The sequence below is a fragment of the Martes martes genome, assembly GCF_963455335.1.
Source record: "Martes martes genome assembly, chromosome: 13".
In the NCBI taxonomy this organism is placed as follows: domain Eukaryota; kingdom Metazoa; phylum Chordata; class Mammalia; order Carnivora; family Mustelidae; genus Martes; species Martes martes.
This window is the reverse complement of record NC_137901.1, coordinates 78,972,774-78,994,415: the sequence shown is the minus strand read 5'-3', so window position 1 is coordinate 78,994,415 and position 21,642 is coordinate 78,972,774. Positions and strand designations below refer to the sequence as shown.

Sequence of the window (21,642 nt, the reverse complement as noted above, 5' to 3'; positions counted from 1 at the left end):
CCACCATTTTCATTCTCATCCTCTAAAGCTGCACAGAAAGCCTTCAGGGAACAAAGACATACAGAGCAAACCAGAACAGATTATTTAGCCTGGCCCCATGGCAAGGGCAGTGCAATTCTGCCTGGGGCAAAGACACTTGAGAATCAATGCAACAGGCCCCTCCCGCAGAAGACCAAGTTTACTGATCAAAGAGAGCTGCAAAACTACAGCACTAGGGGAATATAGCACATAGAATTCACGGCTTTTCCCCCATGACTCTTTAGTCTTTCAATTTTATTTTTAAAATTTTTCCTCTCCTTTTTCAACCAATTTCATATTTTACCAACTCCTTTTAAAAAATGTTTTAATTTTCATTTTTACAGTTACATTCTATCCCTTCCTTGTATTTAATTTTATTTTTGTATATATATAAGTTTTTCTTCAAAATTTTGAGATGGAGTTTCTTTTAACATACCAAAATACACCCAAAATCTACTGTATGGATCTGTTCTATTCACCTGCCCAATCATATGCTCTCTCTTTCTTTTTTTTTGTTATGATCTTTTAAAATTTTCATCTTTACAGTTACATTCTATCCTTTCAATGCATTTATTTCTATTTTTGTATATATGTAAGTTTTTCTTCATAATTTTGAGATGTAGTTTCTCCTAACAAACTCACCAAAATATACTCAGGAGATAGTATATTGCTCTGTTTTGTTCATCTATCTGTATATATCCCTTCCTTCATTGTTGTTTATCTCTGCTGTTTTTTTGTCTTTTAATTTCATTTTTACGGTTACATTCTATCCTTTCACTATATTTAATTTTATTTTTGTACATATATAATTTTTACTTTCTTTACAATTTTGGGATCTAGTTTTTTTAACAAACTGACCAACACACACACAAGATCCAATGTATCACTCTATTCTGTTCACCTGATTATATTCTTTTTTTTTTTAATTTTAAAAAATTTTCATTTTATTTTTATTTTTTTCTCCTCAGTTTCAGGTCTCTTCTGATTTGTTTAGTTTATATTTCTCTGGGGTTGTTGTTGCCACTTTAGTATTTTGTTCTCTTGTCATCTTTTCTACTCTGGTCAGAATGACAAGACAGAGAAACACATCAAAAAAGAGAACAAGAGGCAGTACTGACTGCCAGGGACCGAATCAGCATGGACAAAATAAGATGTTAGAATTAGAATTCAGAATAATGATTACAGTCACATGATACAGAAGAAAGATAAATTGGGTCAATCCCATTTACAACTGCACCTAAAGCCATAATATATCTAGGAATAAACCTAACCAAAGAGGTAAAGGATCTGTACTCAGAAAACTACAGAACACTCATGAAAGAAATTAACATAAATAGAAAAAATGTTCCATGCTCATGGATTGGAAGAACAAATATTGTTAAAATGTCTATGCTACCTAGAGCAATCTACACATTCAAAGCAATCCCTGTCAAAATACCATCCACTTTTTTCATAGAGCTGGAACAAATAATTCTAAGATTTGTATGGAACCAGAAAAGACCCCAAATAACCAGAGGAATGTTGAAAAAGAAAACCAAAACTGGTGGCATCACAATTATGGACTTCAAGCTCTATTACAAAGCTGTAATCATCAAGGCGATATCATATTGGCACAAAAACACACACATAGATCAACGGAACATATTTGAGAAGCTAGAAATAGACCTTTTAGCTCTATGGTCAACTAAACCTTGACAAAGCAGAAAAAAATATGGGGGATAAAAGAATGGGGGAAAAAGTCTCTTCAATAAATGGTGGTAGGACAATTGGACAGCCACATGCAGAAGAATGAAACTATAACATTTCCTTACACCATACACAAAGATAATCTCAAAATGAGTGAAAGATCTGTATGTGAGACAGGAATCCATCAAAATCCTAGAGGAGAACACAGGCAGCAACCTCTTTGACCTCGGCAACAGCAACTTCTTGTTAGACATGTCTCCAAAAGTAGGGAAACAAAGGCAAAAAGGAACTGTAGGGACTTCATCAAGATAAAAAGTCTTTGCACAGCAAAGGAAACACTTGGCAAAACCAAAAGAGAACCAACAGAATGGGAGAAGATATTTGGAAATGACATATCAGATAAAGGGCTAGTATCCAAAAATCTATAAAGAACTTAACAAACTCAATACTCCAAGAACAGATAATCCAATCAAGAAACAGGCAGAAGATACGAACAGATACCTCTCAAAAGAAGACATACAAATGGCCAACAGAGACATGAAAAAATGCTCAACATCACTTGGCACCAGGGAAATACAAATCAAAACTACAGTGAGATACCACCTCACACCAGTCAGAATGGCTAAAATTAACAAGTCAGGAAATGACAGATGTTGGCAAGGATGTGCAGCAAAGGGAACCCTCTTTCACTGCTGGTGAGAATGCAAGCTGCTGCAGACACTCTGGAAAACAGTATGGAGCTTCCTCAAAAAGCTGAAAACAGAGCCATTCCACTCTTCGGTATTTACCCGAGAAAAATGAAAGCATATGTCCATTCAAAGCCCTGTACGCAAATGTTCATGGCAGCTTTATTTTTAATAGCCCAAATTGGAAACAACCCAAATGCCCATCAAGAAAGGAACAGATAAACAATCTGTGGTACATGCAGACAATGGAATGCATTTCAGCAATAAAATGAACTACTGACACATGCCACAACATGGATGAATCTCAAAATAATTGTGTTGAGTGAAAAGAAGACAGACCCTGCCAAGAAAAAGAGTACATACTTTATGACTTCATTTCTATAAGATTCTAGAAAATGAAGTAACAGAAAGAAACATCAGTGGTTGCCTGGGGATTGGGCTGAGTGAGAAGAGGTTGGAGGGATTCAAAAGGGGTATCAAGAAGCATTTGGTAGTGCTGGATATGTTTACTATCTTCACAGATATATATTACAGCAAAACATATTTTCATTAAATATGTCCAGATTACTGTATGTCAGTTATAGATCAATAAGTTTGTTTTGCAATGATGCAGTAAACAAAACTGAAAGGCAAATAAAGTAGGAATGATGCAAAATATGTGTTGGTTTAAAGTTGTTCTTATCAGACAGGTGACTATAAAACACTGATGAAACAGACTGAAGATGACACAAAAAAATGGAAAGATATTCTACGCTCATGGGTTGGAAGATGTCCATACTACCCAAAGCAATCTACAGATTTAATGCAATTCCTATCAAAACACCAACAGCAGGGGTGCCTGGGTGGCTCAGTCAGTTAAGCGTCTGCTTTCGGCTCAGGTCATGATCCCAGGGTTCTGGGATCAAGCCCCATGCGGTGCTCCCTGCTTCTCCCTTTCCCTCTGCTCTCCTTCTGCTTGTGCTCTCTCTCACTCAAATAAATAAATAAAAATCTTTAAAAAAAATACCAACATGTTTCACAGAACTAGAATAATACTAACATTTATATGGAATCACAAAAGACCCCGAATAGCCAAAATAATCTTGAGAAAGAAGAACAAAGTTAGAGGTATCACAATCTCAGATTTCAAGATATATTACACAAAGCTGTCACAATAAAAACTGAATGGTACTGCCATGAAAATAGACACAGAGATCAATAAAACAGGACAGAGAGCCCAGGAATATGGCCAATTAATCTAGAATGAAAGAGGCAAGAATATACAATGGGGGAAAAGACAGTCTCTTCAACAAATGCTGTTGGGAATACTGGTCAGCTAAATGCAAAAGAATGAAACTGGACCACTTTCACACCATACACAGAAATAAACTCAATATGGATGGGTTAAAGCCCTAAATGTGAGACCCCAAACCATAAGGCTCCTAGAAGAAAACATAGGCGCTACTTCCTTTGACATTACCCATAAAAACATTTTTCTCAATGTGCCTCCTCGGATAAGAAAAACAAAAGCAAAATTAAACTACTAGGACTACACCAAAATAAAAAGCTTTTCAACAGAGAAGGAAACCAGAAATAAAATGGCAACACAGCCTATTGAATGGGAGAGGATATTTGCAAATGATATCTCTAGTAAGGGGTTAATATCCAAATATATAAAGAACTTACAGGACTCAACGCACCTAAAACCCAAATAATCTGATTAAAAATGGACAGAGATGGGTGCCTGGGTGGCTCAGTGGGTTAAAGCCTCTGCCTTCGGCTCAGGTCATGATCTCAGGGTCCTGGGATCGAGCCCCACATCGGGTTCTCTGCTCAGCAGGGAGCCTGCTTCCTCCTCTCTCTCTGCCTGCCTCTCTGCCTGCTTGTGATCTTTCTCTGTCAAATAAATAAATAAAATTAAAAAAAAATGGACAGAGAACCTGAATCAACATTTTTCCAAAGAAGACATATAGACTGCCAACATATAGGAAAAAATGCTCAATATCATTCATCATAAGGGAAATACCAATCAAAACCACAATAAGATATCACTTTACACTTGTCAGAATGGCTTAAATCACAAACACAAGAAATAACAAGTATTGGCGAGAATGTGGATAAAAAGGAACCCTCATGCATTGTTGGTAGGAATGCAAATTGGTGCAGCCTCTGTGGAGAACAGTATAGCGTTTCCTCAAGAAACTAAAAATAGAATTAGTAATTCCATTACTGGGTATTTACCCAGAGAAAATGAAAACACTAATTCGAAAAGATATATGCACCCTTATGTTTACTGTAATGTTATTTACAACAGCCAAGATATGGGAGCAACTAAAGTGTCCATCTATGGATGAATGGATAAAGAAAATGTGGTGTACACACACACACACACACACACACACACACAGACACGATGGAATGTTACTCAGCCACAAAAAAGAATGAGATCTTGCCATTCTCAACAACATGGATGGACCTAGAGGATATGACACTAAATGCAGTAAGTTAGAGAAAGACAAAAAAACCATATGATTTCACTATGTGGAATTTAAGAAACAAATGAAGAAGGAAAAAAAAGACAAAAAACATTGTTTTTTAAAAAGACTTTATTTATTTATTTGAGACAGAGAAAGAAAGAGACAGAATACAACGTGGTGGGGGTGGGGGCGCACAGAGGGAAGAGGAGAGAAGCAGACTTCCTGAGGACCCGGGAGACCAATGCGGGGCTTGATCTCAGGACGCTGAGATCATGACCTGAGCCGAAGGCAGACATTTAACTCACTGAACCACACAGGAGCCCCCCCCAAAAACATTCTTAAATACAAAGAACAAACTGGTAGTTGTTGCCATAGGGGAGGTGGGTGGGGGCAGGGGTTAAATAGATAAATGGAAGGGGTTAAGAGTACACTTATCTTGATGAACACTGAGCAACATACAGAATTGTTGAATCATTATACTGTACATCTGAAACTAATGTAACATTGTATGCTGATTATACTTAATGAAAACATATACATGAGACAAGTGAACACATACATATACATATATCTGCTCACACAGTCAAAGGACACATATAGAAAAAGAATATAGCAGTGGCTATTAAGAGTATGAAACATACAGTTTCATTAGTAATCAAAGAAGTAAAAACTAAAATAATGAGACACCTCATTTCACCTACCAAACTGACAAAGTAATAGAGAAAAGATACAGTTTTCAGTAAGGCCATAGGAAACAAGTCATTTTTATACATTGCCAGAAGAACAGAATGGGTACATTCTTTGACCAGGTAATATCCTTCTAGGAATTTATATAAGGCGATGTCTTTTTTATTTTGTTTTAGCAAAAGAGGCAGGATGTAAGTAGGTAGAACATAAAGAGGGATGAGACCATGAAGAAGGGAAACATGGCTTCTTTCATCTCCGAGTTAGGATTTCTTTACAGGCTTGTTTTATCCAAAGTAGGTGTTGTGATTTCAGGTAACTTAGATTTCCTTCTTTTTGCTTATATGTATTTTCTAAAAGCCTATTACTTCTGTTATTAGAGGAAAAGTGGTGTGAAAAATTTTATGTTCCTTCAAAGTCTAATTACAAAGCACTACAACAAAAAAGGCAATACGTATTTCCAGAAAATAATTTGAGAATAGGAATCAAGAAACTTTAGGTAAGCGCATTTCTTTTAACCAAGTATTTTTCCAAATTGTAAGCTATGACTGAAAATAATGAAAATCTATAAGGAAAGAACTTGAAACTAAAAAGTTTTTATAAAAGAATTTTTATCCCAATTTTATGAATATTTTCACTTCCTCTTTTTTCTTACAAATATAATAAAATTATAGAAAAACCAGAAGACACAATCTCTTCCCATTTTGTAGGGGAAAGCTTTGTCACAGATCTATGAACAATACCTTTTTGTGAAAGGCACAAAATATACTGTATTGCTCAGATTCATCTTAGCTGCAAACTCTTTGTCCTCTTTTAAAACTTCAGTCTTCTGCATTTATGGTGCACCTACGGAAAAAGAAGAATAAAATATTTAATTATAAAAGCAAAATTAAAGAAGCCACAATTGATCATACGGTAGCTTTAAAATTTTACACATGTAATACTACAAAGTTAAAATCTTATCTTCATCTGTTTGTGAATGACAAATGTAAAAGGTAAGATCTGTACATCAAAGACTCCGGCTACACCCTCACAAGCAATACCAGGAAAACAAAAGTGTCCTTAAGGGAGAGAAAAATGAAGCGAGATGAAACATGAGTGGGAGACAAACCCTATGAGAGACTTAATCTCAGGAAACAGACTGAGGGTTGCTGGAGGGGAGGAGCGTTGGAGGGATGGAGTGGCTGGGTGATGGACATTGGAGAGGGTATGTGCTACAGTGAGTGCTGGGAACTGTGCAAGACTGATGAATCACAGACTGAAACAAATAATATATGTTAATAACAAAAAATTTTTTTAAAAAGTGTCCTTAGATTTCAGAATCTATATTGAGACGTCCACCGGTTTGAGTCCAGGGAAACTCAACAGAGTCTACCAGTAGACAGGACTCATCTGACAGTATGTAGTGATGCTACTGATTGTCAGTAAGGCTTATATTATGAATTGCTTTTCAAGTCAGCATGATGACTTACATTGGCTCATCTATCTGCCCATCCCTGGGCTCTCCTGTAACCAGTCTTCTGCATTTGGAGGGTGATGGTTATTCTTTATTATCTATTAAAGAAGTATATGACCAATGTAGAAAATCTGGGAACTAAATTACTATTATGAAGAAAAATCTATAATCCTACCCAGGACAAGGTTCATTAACAATTTGGCATACTTTTCTTCATGTCTGTATTTATTTCTTCATGCTCATATTTGTTTTGTTACATATAGTTGAGATCATATAGACATATAATTCCATAGTCTACCTCTTTTATCTAATTTTAGATTACAAGCATTTTTGCCATATTATCACTGTTCACAAAGATCATCCTAATGATTGCTCAGTGTGTATCTCCCAGCATATATCTTCCTATTCAATCACAGCTCCTTCTCTACAATTAGAAGCCAAGGCTGAATTCAACTCTTTGTTGAACTATTAAATATTACTGTGTTTGGAAGATCTTTGTGCATATTATTCATCTACATTTTAGGGCTTTCTTTGTAATGACTTGTAGAACTAGAGTTATTCAGTCAAAAAATATAACAATTTTAAACATATAATATAGACACTGAAATAATTTTTAGGTCACCTGACTGCTTTGGAGATGAAGGCCTTATAGAGGGGGGAAAAACTAGCAAAAAGGTATTGGCCTCCACTTTCACATTTTTCCTGTTGAGGAATCCCACTCTCCTCTAATGCCTATACTTATAAACTAATCTTTCTCATTATTTTTATCATTCCCTCTGGTTCTAGGGTGTGAAATGTTACATTAAGTGGTAGCTATTATTACCTGAATTTTATACTACATTTTACCTAACCATCAAACATCACACCAATCAGTAACTCCCTTGTCTGCATATCTTGCTAATCTAGCCTGACTATAGCTTCAATAAACTAAAAAATTCTTTGAATGCTAGTTGCAAGATTTCTAAGAAAGTAATTTAAAATAAGGCATTTACTAACATCCTCATGTCCTAATTTCAAATGCAAGAGGAATGATGCACTGCATTTGGACATGCTATGGACATGCATGCTCAGTACTTTCTTTCCCTAAATACTTCATTTTTACACAATTTTCTTAAAACGTGTTCTCTATGGTTGCATAGCTCTATAAACATTCTAAAATAAACTGTACGACTTCTAGGAATTAAATTTTCTTGGTTTTATCTTTTTTCCCCCTCTGCTGGGAGACTGCACCTGCTACTGAGGCTGAAAAGTATCCTCTGACGTTTATCCATTGCACCTAAGGGATGTTCTCAGCTTTCTTCCATTCCACAAGCTCCCTTCTTTCTTTATAAATGTTTCTTTCATTCCACAAAACTGTCTTTTCTTCCTTTTCCAAATTATGCCTCTTACAGTTTTGCCGCTTCTCTCTGATTTCTAAATGAAAGTTCCTCCAAGTATTTGCGTGGAAGCCCTGTGTGTGAGTGCAAGCTGCTCTCCTAACTTTTACCCATTCAATGGTTTCCAGGAATGCTAAGGCATTAAGCTGGGCTGACATCCTTTCCAAGCTCCAGCCCCATATTTTCAAGGATCTTTTTGGCTTCTCCCCTCACTTACACCTTACATTAACTTTGACATTTCCCCAGCCCTTGTCTCAATTAATTCACAATTCTGTTTAAAATCTTTCTGGTTCTTTGCTTTTTCCACTTCTGTTATCTCTTTCCTCTGCTTCTACTTGGTCACAGTCTAGGCTATCTTTTCTGGAATTCGTCCTTTTTTCTTTCTGGAGATTTTATTTATTTATTTGAGAGCAGAAAGAGAGAGAACAAGGGTGTGGGGGGGATGCAGAGAGGGAGAAGCAAACTCCCTGTTGAGCAGGGAGCCCAATGCTGGGCTCGATCCCAAGCCTCCAGGATGATGACCTGAGCTGAAGGCAGCCACTTAACTGACTGAGCCACCCAGGCGCCCCTGGAATTCATCTTAAAAATACTATTATCGGGTGCCTGGGTGGCTCAGTGGGTTAAGCCTCTGCCTTCGGCTCAGGTCATGATCCCAGGGTCCTGGGATTGAGTCCCGTATCGGACTCTCTGCTCAGCAGGGAGCCTGCCTCCCTCTCTCTCTCTGCCTTGTCTCTCTGCCTACTCGTGATCTGTCTGTCAAATAAATAAATAAAATCTTTTAAAAAAATCATATAAATATTAGGAGAATCCCTATAACGTTTTAAAAAAATATTATTATCATAATCATCTTCCTGAAGCAAAGGTGAGATAGCACATCTGTGTTCAAGATCCTTCAATGTCTCCCTATGGCCTACAGTATAAAGAGTAACTTTACCTAATATTCAAAACTGGCCTCAAGCCACTACTCTAACCAAAATTCTTCAACTTCATAATCAGGAAAAATGAACTACTATACAGTTCCATTTTCATATCTTTATCTTTGCTTTTGCTGTTCCCTCTGACTGAAATATACAAACTCCAACTATTCTCACAGTCCAGGAGAACACCACCTCTGGTAGAAGACCTACCATTTCCCCCCTTTGCTTCAGTTTTAAATACATATATAAATTAGTACTTTAACTGAATGACAAGGGCTTCCTTAGAGGAAGATACATTGTCTAAACCTAATTTTTAAAAAAGACTTTATTTATTTATTTGACAGACAGATCACAAGTAGGCAGAGAGGCTGGCAGAGAGAGAGGGGGAAGCAGTCTTCCTGCTGGGCAGAGAGCCGGAGGTGGGGCTTGATCCCAGGAGCCTAGGATCATGACCTGAGCCGAAGGCAGAGGCTTTAATCCACTGAGCCATCCAGGTGCCCTAAACCTATGTTTTGATTAATCATTCTATCCCATGACATCTTTTTCTAAAAAGCATGTTGGTTTTGTTTTGTTTTGTTAGATATAATTCACATACTATACAACTCACCCGTATAAGGGGTATAATTCAATGGGGTATTTTTTTTAAAGATTTTATTTATTTATTTGACAAAGAGAGAGAAAGCAAGAGCATGGGGGAGCGGCAGGCAGAGGGGGAAGCAGGCCTTCCACTGAGCGGGGAGCCCTACATGGGGTGATCCGAGGACCCTGGGATCTTGACCTGAGCTGAAGGTGGATGCTTAACTACCACCGGGGCACCTCTATAATTCAATGGTTTTTAGCATATTCACCTGTAAATGCACTCATCACCATGGTCAATGTTAGAATATTTTCATCACCACAAAAAGATGTCCTATACCCTTTAGCTATTACCCTACCACCCCACCATTCCTAGGCAACCACTAGTCTACTTCCTATCTCTATAGATTTCCCTCTTCTGGACATTTCCTTTGAATGGTCCTTGTGACTGGCTTCCTTCACTTGACATGCTGTTTTGAAGGTTTATACATGTGGTAGCATGGATCAGTATTTAATTTCTTTTACTGCTGAATAATACTCCCCATTATAGAAATATACCATGTGCTGTTTATCCACTTATAAGCTGATGGACATTTGAGGTTGTTTCTACCTTTTGGTTACTATGAATAATGCTATTATAATTGCTTGTATACAGTTTTTTGTGTGGACCTACGTTGTCATTTCTCGATGATGTACCTAAGAGTCAAATGGCTGGGCCCTCTGACATCTTTATATAGCAGGTACTCTATAAAAATCTGCTGAAATCCCTTTTCCATCCCAGTCTTACTCTCAAAGCAATCTCTAAATTCATCCTTCCCTCAAAACACAAATGAGGACATTTTTCCTTCAAGAGGATTGCATTTTAAGAATTAGCTAAAGATGAAATGATATGCATGGAATTATTTTTCCCTCTTTCTTGACCTCCTGAGACCTCAGGTACTGCATTTATAGTAAGAACTGAGAACTGTGCCAAGAATGCAGTATTTCTGGTCTTGGGCCCTTGGGCCAATTGAACTATCCAGTCAGCTTAGAGGAGAAGATTTCATCAGAGATGTGCAACTGGAATAATTTTCTTCACTCTTTACTCCAAGAAATGGAAATCTTTCAACAATGATAATCCAATTAGTTTTCACAGACCTCCTAACTTAATATAAGGAACAACGCTTGATAGAAAGTAGAAATATAAATATTTTTCATGATTTCCCTTTTCCCAGAAACTTTCAAGAAAGATGAGTCACAGATGATTTTAGGTGACTTTCGGTGTTGTAGTCACACTACTTCAACGATAAACCTGAAGACAACTGGTTTGAAAAACCCCAATATTTCAGCATTAGGGAGTAAGAATCACAATATTTCATATTGGAAAGATTTTAAAGCTCAGACATTTCAACTTTTTTTTTTAAAAAACTGAATCTCAGAAAAGTTAAGTGTCAAATCACACCTACATAAGTAGCATTACCCCAAATTAAAATCCAGGTCTTCTGATTTCCTACTTCAGAAAACTTCCCTTCTGAATCAAGCCGCCTAAGTCAGACTTCAAAACACCAAGAAGTTTTTCTATTTCACTATATATTGGAGGGTGATCAAGAAAAGTTTAATCAAACATAAAATTGGACTTCTGTTATTATTGCTCCAAAATATTTCATAACACTTGCGTATATAGTGGTAGATTAAGTTCTTATGTACACTGAAGCATAAACAAATCTGGGAGTCTATTTCAGAAAAAAATTTTTAATAAAATTCCCACACAGAAGTAAGTATTAGGGCCTCAGAAAGGGCTGGTGCAAACAAGGGGCTCTGAAGCTTTAACCTCACTGTAAATTAGCCCATGTAAATTCCTATTATTTCACTCATTATCTTGCTCTCAGAGGTTAGAGGCAGGTAAAATCTTCATTTTATGGCAATGAAAAATGAAGTACAAATAGATGACAGAACTTTTTCAAAGTCAGAATTAGTCCAGTTTTTCTCCCTACTGTAACACAACTACCCATACAGACTTGAAGAGAATTGTTTTTATTTTTTTATTTTTTATTTTTTTAAATTTTATTTATTTATTTCAGAGAGAGAGAGATCACAAGTAGGCAGAGCAGCAGGCAGAGAGAGAGGGAGAAGCAGGCTCCCTGCTGAGCAGAGAGCCCAATGTGGGGCTCGATCCCAGGACCCTGAGATCATGACCTGAGCCGAAGACAGACGCTCAACCCACTGAGCCGCCCAGGCACCCCGAGAATTGTTTTTAAAGAAAGAAACAGAAAACTGTTTTGAATAGTTGCTGCCACTGTCTGGCATTAATATTTAACTGTTATTCTGAAGTAAGAAACCATTTTTATAGTACTTTCATTTTGAAAATAAAACTACATGCGAGTTGCTTTTTATGTCACTAGATCATGTAGCCCATTGTAATCACATATCATAGCACTGGAGACCTGGAAAGGGACCCTTAAAGTCATCTAATTTCTACTGAGCAAATAATGCAGAAGGGGCTGGGGTTTACTGATTATCACAACAATGATAACCTTTAGTCTACTCCTAGATCAACTGATGTTAAATATTATGAAGAAGACTATTCCGAGTCACCCTTTAAGACTTTACATGTGGGGGCGCCTGGGTGGCTCAGTCCTTAAGCGTCTGCCTTCGGCTCAGGTCATGATCCCGGGGACCTGGGATCAAGGCCCGCAACCAGCTTCCTGCAGGAAGCCTGCTTCTCCCTCTCCCATTTCCCCTGCTTGTGTTCCCTCTCTCGCTGCCTCTCTCTCTCTCTCTGTCAAATAAATAAAATCTTAAAAAAAAAAAAAGACTTTACATGTGGAGCACCTGGGTGGCTTAGTCGGTTAAGCACCAGATCTTGATTTCCACTCAGGTCATGATGTCAGTGTTGTGAAATCAAGCCCTGCATCGGGCTCCTTGCTTAGCGTGGAGTCTTAGGAGTCTGCTTGAGATTCTCTCTCCCTCTCTTGGTGCCTCTTCCCCAATTCATGCATGCTCTCTCTCTCTCAAAATAAACAGAATCTATATACTCATTATTTTTGTTCCTTATGGATATTACTTTCCCCCTCCATTAAAAAAAATATATGGTTAGGCTGAGAAACAGATGGGAAAGCAGAAGCTCCTTTGAATTGCATAAGTTTAACACTAAAATTTTTGCTCTGATACTGTGATATGAGGCTAGCAACTCAAAATCAATGACGCATCAATTTGGGGAAAAAATGGTACTGAACATAAGTTAAGACCAGTACAAAAATGGTGCTGATACGCCTACACAAATCCCAAACTAGGGACACCTGGGTGGCTCAGTGGATTAAGCATCTCCCTTTGATTCAGGTCAAAGTCCCACATCTGGCTCCTTGCTCAGCCGGGAGTTTGCTTCTCCCTCTGCCTGCCACTTCTCCTGCTTGTGCATTCTTTCTCTCTGACGAATAAATTAAAAAAAAAAAAAAAAAAAAAAGAGGGGCACCTGGGTGGCTCGGTGGGTTAAAGCCTCTGTGTTTGGCTCGGGACATGATCTCAGGGTTCTGGGATCGAGCCCCACATCGGGCTCTCTGCTCAGCGGGGAGCCTGCTTCTCCCCACACCTCACCTGCCTGTCTGCCTACTTGTGATCTCTGTCAAATAAATAAATAAAATCTTAAAAAAAAATCAAATCAAAAATTAAAAAAAAAAGATTTGAGCAGGCTTTGAAGTCTTCACTTTGCACTATATCTTAACCATGTGTATAGTATGAAAACTTTAAATAATTGTAATACATAATGATAATTTATGTTATCAAACAGTTTCTTAAGCTTGATTAATATTCCAATCCCTTATAAAAAATTCTTATAGGGCACCTGGGTGGCCCAGTGGGTTAAGCCTCTGTCTTCAGCTCGGGTCATGATCTCAGGGTCCTGGGATCGAGCCCCGCATTGGGCTCTCTGCTCAGCAGGGAGCCTGCCTCCCCTTCTCTCTCTGCCTGCCTCTCTGCCTACTTGTGATCTCTATCTGTCAAATAAATAAATAAAATCTTTAAAAAAATTCTTACAGATCTTAACATTTTCTTAGTTTTAGTTATTCACTTCATTTACTTATTTATTCATTCATTCAGCAAATATTTACTAAGGGCCTAACATATGTCCAGTACTGAACAAGGCTTTAGCTTCTTCCCTTTTCTCACAGAGCTTATATTTTAGTAAAGAGAGACATGTGAATACTGGTAAGTCAAGTAATAATGAGTATTATAAAGAAAAATTAAAAAGAAAAAAAAGGAGGTTAGTGGTCAGGACAGATCTCTCTGATGAATTAAAAGGTAGCAGAGGCCTACAGGCTAAAGGAAGTAAAGTAAAAGCTCTAAAGATGCCCAGCAAGGAAGAACAATCAAGGCAGAGGGCCTAGCAACACTGCCTGGTGTATTTCAAGAAAAGTCAGGCCAATGGAGCATTTTAGAAGTAACTTACGTATTTCAAAGGACCACTCTGACAACTGTGTGGAAAACAAATTCCATGGGAGCATGGTTAAAAGTAGAGAGACCTGGGATGCCTGAGTGGCACAGTCAGCTAAGTGTCAGACTGTTGGTTTTGGCTCAGGTTGTGAGCTCAGGGTCATGAGACTGAGGCCCACCTCCAGCTGGTGCTGAGCATGAAGGCTGCTTAACACTCTCCCTCTGCCTTCCCCCTGAGAGTGCTGTCTTGATCTCTCTCCAAAATAAATAAATAAATTTTAAAAAACAAAAATAGAAACAAAAAACAAAAACACCGGAGACCTGTAAAAAGCCATTATAAAAGTCCAGGCCAGAAATGATAGTAGCCAGTACCAAGGTGGAGGTGGCAGCGGAGCTAGTGAGAAGTGGCTTAATTCTGGAATAACTTAGAAGGAACAGACAATGGGCTTTGCTGCTTTAACTAAGTAAGAAAGAGAGGAAAAAGAAAGGAAGAGAGGACTCAAAAGTTTGTGGCCTAAGCTACCAAAACTACCCATTTATAAAACTATAATAAACTTCTTACAGCTTTTATACAACTTACCAAACAAATTTACAACCCCTCCAAATCAAAGTTAACAAAAACTGATTTAATGTAATAGATATTATTATTTTATTGCTACAGTAACCCCCAAAACAAATATGGCCCTATGCTCACTCACCATGTGATGCCTTAATTCTCCCACCACTTTTCTCTATCTGTATTCCTGGGGATAAATCATTTATCCTGCCTGATTTGACATCATCTGGTCTTCAGAAGGCAAGAACCCAACATCTAAGCATTAATTCACTTCTATACTTTTCTCATTACTCTTGAGACAGAGAAGTACCACTTGGTAGTGGGGCTATGGCATACATAAACTCATGTCCCGAAATAATAGTAAATCACAGAGGTTTAGTAATAAGGTGGTTATCCACATGATCCACTATGCATTTTTTAAGGAGATAATCACTAAAATAAACATAACATTTAAAAAAAATCTCATGGAAAACTTTTAGAACTATTTTTCAGGTCTTTAAATTCCCAGGAACCTGTGGATCTATTTGAAAACACTTTAGAATGGAGTCATATCTTACCCAGGGTGGTTAGGTACAAAGGTGGGTATTTAAGGCCAAAACTTCATATAGTGCAAATTATCCTTAGAAATTCAGTCTACAGTTGACTCTTGAACAACGCAGGAGTTAGGGACACTGACCTCCAGCATAGTAAAAAAATCTTTATATAACTTTTGACTCTCCCAAAACTTAACTACTAATAGCTCACTGTTGAGGAGAAGCTTTACAGATAACAGAACAGTCAGTTTTGTATGTACATGTACCATATACTATATTCTTATAATACAGTAAGTTAAAGAAAAAAATATTAAGAAAATCATAAGGAGCAGAAAATACATTTATAATACTCTGCTGTATTGATTGAAAAAAATCTGCATATAAGTGGACCCATGCAGTTCAAGCTCATGTTGTTCAAGGGTCAACTTATATGGTTTTGTTTTTAAACCCTTTAAATTAATTCTCATGGACAGCTAAATGTGGGAACCACTGAGCTAGTTTAAAGGAGAGAAAGAAAAGTCTATCTATAAAAATAATTCTTAATTTTTTTAATTAAAAATTTTAAAAAAAATTTTTGATTTTTAATTTATTTTAATTCCAGTATAGTTAACATATGGTGCTACATTAGTTTCAGTATAAAAATAATTCTTTTTTTAAAAAAGATTTTATTTATTTATTTGACAGAGAGAGACATAGCGGGAGAGCGAAAACAAGCAGGGGGAGTGGGAGGGGAAGAAGCAGGTTTCCTGCCAAGCAAGGAGCCCGATGCAGGGCTCGATCCCAGGACCCCTGGATTGTGAACCTTTTCTGTGATACTGACCTCTTTGGCAGGCTAGTGAAGCCTATGGACACCTTCTCAGATAATGTTTTAAGTGTAAGAAATTAACCACTTGGAATTACAAAGGAAAGCAGTTATACTGAAATAAAGTTATCAAGATATTTTTTTAAGATTTATTTATTTATTTGAGAAAGAGAGAGAACAAACAGAGGAGAGGAACAGAGGGAGAGGGAAAAGAAGACTCCCCACTGAGCAGGGACCCTGATGTGGGACTCCAGCCCAGGACCCTGATATCTGGACCTGAGCTGAAGGCAGATAATTAACCCACTGAGCCACCCAGGTGGCCCTAAAAGTTATCAAAGTATTTTTTAAAAATTTGTGACACAGTAATAGGTATGTTTCCTTATTAATTCATTTAGCAATGAGAGCTAGTAGGGAGTCTAACAACTACAATAATTTCAAAGAGCAATGAACATAAATAATATTTTAAGATTTCTATAACTGTAATGTGTTATAAAATGTCAGTCTACTGGGGACTGATGACAAAGTCTCATATTGCTCGTACTTGTGTGGTTTGTTGCCAACATTAATAAATTAGAGGTTAGTAAAAACAAAACCAAATGTTTTCTAACACATTTCTTGAGGTACAGAAATTTGAGCATTGAAACCATTGTCTCCTCAAGATAACCAGTATAAATGGGTACTGCTGAGGAATTCTAAAGGGTTCCATTCTGTTTCCTATCAAGCTTCTCTAAGTTCTATGAATAGAAATTAACAGAATGCTGTGTGGATTAAGTGAGATAACACATGTCAAGCATGTAGTAGATGTAGGAAGATGTGCTAGATATGAATGTAATTCTTATTTGATCACATTCCTATAGCATGCATTGTTATTTGAAAAGTTGTAGGGAATTACTTGGCATTTCCCACTGTGGTTTCATTCAACAGCTCTCACTCCTATACCTTTTGGCACTGGTAGTCCCATTTCTATAGAATTTCATCTTTTGTTCTGGAAGTTAGTTGAAATGCATTGATGATGCTGCTCCAGTGTAAGTACCAAAGACAACAGCTGTTATTAGGGGTTTGGGTTGCAAATAATAGAAGTCAACTCTGGCTAACTCAGGCCAGACATTTGTCTATAGGTGTTATATTGTGATTTGTAGTAAGAAATAGATATTTGGTCTTCATCTGGTATAGAAACCCTAAAAACCTTAGAATTTCCTAAGTGATAAGAGCAATAAAGGTAAAGAGTCTTTTTTCTTATTCCTAAGAAGCCCTCTTCAACCACACCTGACTTTCTGTTAATGAAGTGGCTTTGGGAATGCGGACTGGTTATCAGGGGAATCAACACTGATTAGAGGGTGGGAGTGTCCAGCCACCTCCTGACCCATGGGAGGAGTGTGGGGCTGGAGATAAAGAATTCAATCACCAATGGCATATGATTTAATCAGTCATGCTTATATAATGAAGCCTCCAAAAAACCCCAACAGGATGGCGTCTGGAAAAATTCCAGGTTGGTGAATGCGTCCACATCTGTGAGAGTAGCATACCCCAGTTCCATGGGGACAGAAGTTTCTGTGCAGGGGACCCTTCTAGATCTCACCTTACGTACCTCTTCATCTGGCTGTTCATCTGTATCCTTTACAAAATTATTTACAATAAACTGGTAAACACGTAAATGTTTCTGTGACTTCTGTGAGACACTCTAACAAGTTAACTGAATCTGAGGAGGGGGTTACGGGAACCTCTAATATGTAGTTGGTCAGTCAGAAACACAGGCAACAACTTGGACTTGCAGCAGGCATCTTAAGTGGGGAGTGTGGGGGGAAGTCTTGTGGGACTGAGCCCTTAACTTGTGGGGTCTGAAGCTACTTCCACATAGACAGTGTCAGAATTAATTGTTTGGTGGTTTTGGAAAACACACATCAGAATAGGCTATCTCACAGAATGAACCAGAAAGCTCAGAAAATGGGCAGGCCCTTAAAAGGGCAAATGCACATTCTAGATCACGCCACAGTAAATGTCTGAGATGCCACTGCCACTTGCTTTTATAGTAGACTCTTCACCCTTTCACAACTGCCACAAACTGTCTCTGCTGTGCCCTAAGCTATCAAGATTCATAGTCCTGGGTGGGGGCATCTGATTGACCAAGGTCATATGTCCACATGCCAGATGCCAGGCAACTGAGAAAGAAATATCTACCTGTACTTCTTCCGTATCCAAAGCAGAAGGGGTACCATGGCCCCCTTTCTATTCAAAACAGGATAATCAAGCAATGGGCAACTCACACTGTATCTACTCATTAATGATCCCAAACCACATCACAACTCAGAAGCTAAGAGATAAACTTTGATTTGTAGCATTCCAGTATCTAATTCTGTCTCTTTAATCAATTCCTTCTAACCTAAGTTTTCATTTATTTAAGTTTCTTCTGTATCTATAAAATCTTATTCTCACGAGTTAAGAGGTGTCGTGACCCTGAAGTACTGCTCAACTATTCATCCATTCATTTTTTTATTCAACACTTACTAAATATCCATTATGCTTAAGACATCATGCTAGGTGTTGAAAAATATGTAATGCATGAACTAAACCAGTGAATTCACTAGAATCAGTGAATGTTACAGGTAGTGTGTAAGTTCAAATGAAGGAAAGAGAATTTCCAGTTCTTTAAGGAACAGGGGATGGGGATGAGCTGGTGATTGATGGGTTCATGGAAGAGATGACATTTGGATTGCTCTGCGAAGGACAGGTAAAATTTTCAGGAACTGCTATGAGCATATGATGGGAGGTTGCAGCATTTTGGGAAATGGCAAGTAACCTTAGTTCTGCAGATTTGGGACAAGAATCCTTTGGAAACAAAGGCAGAAGAGTCTATTGGGTCTAGATTTTCGAGGATCTTGAATATCATGCAAAGGATTTTATGCTTTTTTCCGGGAAATGATGAAAAAACTTTTAAATTAGATTCAGGCTTCAAGAATAGTACTCTAGTAATATACAGGCTCAATTGGGAAGATTTTGTTTAAAAATACTATGCACACATCATAAAAAAAAAATTGATGGAATATAGACCCAAATGTTAATAGTTGTTATCTTTGGGTATTGGGAATATAAGCATTTTCTATTTTCTTTTTACCTTTCTGTATTTTCTATATTTTCTCCACTGAACATACATTACTTTGTAATGAAAAAGTAAGTAAAAAATATTTTTAAAATATTGAATTGGAATAGAAGGAGACTAGATCAGGGAGGTCAGGTTAGGGTTACTAAAGCAGAAAGAATAACAGTCTTATCCTAGAATGCTGGCAATAAAGTTGAAAGCAAAAGGCAGATAACATGACTCTGGATACGAGAATAACACAATAATAACATAGCTTAGAGTCAGCAGCTGACTGGTTGAATAGCCTGGAAAAGACATGGGAGTCAAAGTTAGCTCTGAGGCTCTAAGAACAAGTGACAGAGGAGATAATTGTTCTGTGACAAAAACAAGGAATTTAGTAGAACGGACAAGTTCAATGGTAGAAAAAATGATGAGTGTTTTCTTGCCAAACTGACTTTTAAGTGCTAGATAGGCATCCAGGGAGAGATATACAGCAAGTAGTAAGAAATGAAGGTTGGAATTCAGGGGAAATGACAGCTAGACATTCAGATCTGGAATTATTTGTATAAGGTAAATAAGAAACTCAAGAAGGAACTATGGTAACTCAGGTAAAGGAGGGAGAGAAAAAAAAAAGACTGAGAATAAAATCTTGGGGAAGTATTTTGAAGTTGAATTCTTTGTCAATGCTAGATAAATGCTAAGTCAACACTGTATTTCTGTAATTAGGCATTCTGTCCATTTTCCTCCATTCAATCAAAAGGTTTAAAATGACTTCCCTAGCAAACTGAGGGTTGCTGAAGGGGAGGGGGGTGGGAGGGATAGGGTGGCTGGGTGAAGGACATGGGGGAGGATATCTGCTATGGTGAGTGCTGTGAATTGTGTAAGACTGATGAATCACAGACCTATACCCCTGAAACAAATAATACATTATATGTTAATTTTAAAATAAATAAATAAATAAAATGACTTCCCTAAGTCTACAAATTGAGATGAATAGTCAAAAGAATACTATCAGGAATAAAATTTAGATTTTTATATGACTGGCTTTTGCTTCACATCAATTATGGAAAAAAAAAAAAAGTCCCCTGTCTTTGGAAATGTATTTTTAAAAAAGAAAATATGTGCAGTATAGCAACACAGTGAACCAACTGACTTTTAATTGTTAATATATATTTTAAAATATATTTTTTTTACATTTTTGTAATCAAAATTTTAGATTGAGAATATATCTACGATGGGCTCAAAGAGGTTAATTCGCTTTTAAGTAGTTTAATATTAATGTTTTGGTACACGTGCCATTAGTCTAGACTGAATTCCTGATCATAGAATACTTGCTGATCATGATGGGGACCAGCATCACAGTACAGTGGAAGAACCCTGAACTGCAAGTCAGAAATCATAGATCCTACTCCCATATTGGTCCCTAAATGGTTCTGTGTCATTGATAAAGTTATTTAATTTCTCTAAGCCTCAGTATCCCGGTGTTGGGGCTAGTTGAGACAATTTTTAGTTCTATCCCAACCCTAGAATTCTATGATTTTGGCATTTGGCTCCATTTAAAATCTTGTATTCGGATCCACACACACAGAAATGCCCTGAATTTGATACAACTAAAATTCCCAGAAATCTTCCCTTTAATTGTTCCAAAGTCAAACAAAAGAAAAACCCAACATGTAAACACCTTTAGTCTCTGCAAATTTTACCTGCCACTGATCACCAAATACATGAAGGTACCGTGAGAGCCCTGTATTTATAACTTTTGACTCCCTGCTACAGGATTACAATGCCAGACACTGGAGATAATAGGACATGCAGAAATAAAGGCTTTGAAAATAAACCTTCTTACAGCTAATGAAGGATTATCTGGCATGCAATTTTTCTAAAATGTCACAGCTATTAGCAAGTTCTTTTTGTGTTTGTTTGGGACTATTTCTCTCCTGTCTCCACTTCATTGCCCTGAAAATAAAAGTTTCCCTTAAGCACAATCAGATTTAGGGACCCTAAAGCTTCAAAATTAAATTGTATGTATTTCTATTTACTTCTTTGGAAAAAGGTCTACTTGGCCTCTGCTATAAACTGAATTGTCTTTCCCCTGTCCCCAAATTTGTATTTTGAAATTCCAACCTCTAAAATGATTGTATATGGAGATAGGGCTTTTGGGAGGTAACTATTGTTAAACCAAGTTATAAGGGTGGGACCCTAATTCAGTGGGATTTGTGGCCTTTTTTTTTTTTTTTTTTTAATAAGAGAAAGATCTCGATCTCATCCTTCTCTCCCTATCTCTATCTCTCCCCTCCACCCTTCCTCTCTCTCTCTCTCTCCACCTCTCACTCCCTTCCTACCTGCCTTCCCTCCCTCTCTTACATTGGTAAAGAGGAAAGGCCATTTGAATATAACTCCAGAAGGTGGCCAC

General features: G+C 37.4%; 1 protein-coding gene across 3 annotated transcripts in view; it reads right to left on the bottom strand.

Moving 5' to 3' along the window:
• Positions 1-21,642, bottom strand: part of TAOK3 (TAO kinase 3) — a 186,983-nt gene that overhangs the window by 93,176 nt on the left and 72,165 nt on the right. For all 3 annotated transcript variants that reach the window (XM_080821199.1, XM_080821197.1, XM_080821198.1), the window contains one exon: positions 6,274-6,376. The gene's annotated coding sequence lies outside the window, so the exon portion shown is untranslated. The remainder of the gene's footprint in view (positions 1-6,273; positions 6,377-21,642) is intronic.